A 1973-nucleotide genomic window follows, 5' to 3' on the forward strand; every position below is an offset into this window, starting at 1 on the left:
TCTTTATATTTGCATTTTTACATGCATTCTTAGAAGGGAAAGGGACTCTCATTCTGTATTATGTCTAAAGAAGTAGGCTGTCTTTAACTGAGGCCATGGATGTATTACCTCTAATATCCTTCCTCCCTTTCACTTTTCATGAAGCTTTATAACAAATGTAAGAGAGTATAGGCAGAAGTGAATAACACAGAAACCAACAGGAAACAATTCTAAGAAAACAGAATTTGTCACACTGAGAAATATTGCTGAAGGAACTGGGATGTATAATCTGAGAAATGAATTACTTGAGTCCAAAATATGGACACAGTACTGCATGACCATTTATGTATTTATATTTTTCCAGTTCTCTTTTCTTCTTCCAAAGGTGTCCAAGCTACACAGAACTGGAAATCTAACAAGAGTCTCAGAATTCTTCCTCCTGGGCCTCTCAGATGATCCAGAACTGCAGCCTTTGCTCTGTGTCCTCTTCCTGTCCATGTACCTGGTCACCATGCCGGGGAACCTGCTCATCATCCTGGCCATCACCTCTGACCCCCACCCCCACACTCCCTTGTACTTCGTCCTCTCCAACCTCTCCTTGGCTGACATTGGCTTCAGCTCCACCACGGTCCCCAAGATGATTGTGAACATCCAATCTCACAGCAGAGTCATCTCCTATGCAGGCTGCCTGACACAGATGTCTATTTTTGGATGTATGGATGGTATGCTGTTGTCTGTGATGTCCTATGACAGGTTTGTGGCCATCTGTCACCCACTGCACTACCCGGTTATCATGAACCCACACCTCTGTTGCTCCTTAGTTTTGGTGTCTTTTTTTTGGTAGCCTTATGGACTCCCAGGTACACAATCTGATTATGCTGCAACTTACCTGCTTCAAAGATGTAGAAATTTCTAATTTCTTCTGTGACCCTTCTCTGCTCCTCAAGCTTGCCTGTTCTGACATTTTCACCAAAAATATAGTCATATATTTTATTGGTGCCATTTTTGCTTTTCTCCCTTTCTCAGGGATCTTTTACTCTTACTATAAAACTATTTCCTCCATTTTGAGAGTCCCATCATCAGGTGGGAGGTACAAAGCCTTCTCTACCTATGGCTCTCACCTGGCAGTTGTTTGCTTATTCTATGGAACAGGTCTTGGTGTGTACCTCAGTTCAGCCATCTCACAATCTCCCAGGAAGGATGCAGTGGCCTCAGTGGTGTACACTGTGGTCACCCCCATGCTGAACCCCTTCATCTACAGCCTGAGGAACAAAGACTTCAAAAGGTCCTTGTGCAGGTTCCTCAACAAAACAATCTAACTTCCATTTGGAGTGTAGATTGGAAAGTGTAGTAAAATTAACATCTAGGTCTGAAAATTCTACCTCCATCATGACATCAGTTGTAGCTCTTAGGGCCTTCTTGCCTTTCCTTGTTTTACACCTGAATATTGCTTCTTTGGATATGTTTTTGATGGGGCTGGGAGGGTCTTCTGGGATTCTGCAGATGTCAGAACTACTGTGACTGAATCTTATTATACCCAAGAAGGAGTCTCTAGTTTATTATTATTATTTACTATTGTGGTGACCCACATACTAGAAAGATGAACAACTCCATTTTTTACAAATTTAAATAGTATATTTTTTTTCTAAAGCTGTTGTCTATTTTCCAGCTAATTACTATGTTTTAAGTCTGTGTATGCAGTCTATGTGTGAGGATACATGTTATGGCTTCTCAGCCTTGGCTTTTAACAAAATAATCTGGGTGGGGCGGGGGGGGGCTTACAAATACTGACTATTTTGCAACATTGTAATTCAATTATCCTACAATAAAATAAATTTTAAAAAAGACTGTCAACTGAGACTCACTGCCAAAGAGTCTATTTATTCTATTCTTATTTATTTTTAAATGTATTACTTATTTTTTTATTTTTTTTACAATTAAAAGTGGTAAATTTTATTATATGTACATTATAATCCAATGAACCTGATTTTAAA

The 1973-nt window shown here is 39.5% G+C and overlaps 1 pseudogene; it reads left to right on the forward strand.

Annotated features, from left to right (window-relative positions):
• Positions 1-394: 394 nt before the first annotated feature.
• Positions 395-1298, forward strand: LOC128051247 (olfactory receptor 7E24-like; annotated as a pseudogene).
• The last annotated feature ends 675 nt before the right edge of the window (positions 1299-1973 follow it).

Source organism: Budorcas taxicolor, chromosome 7 (assembly GCF_023091745.1).
Source record: "Budorcas taxicolor isolate Tak-1 chromosome 7, Takin1.1, whole genome shotgun sequence".
Taxonomy (NCBI): domain Eukaryota; kingdom Metazoa; phylum Chordata; class Mammalia; order Artiodactyla; family Bovidae; genus Budorcas; species Budorcas taxicolor.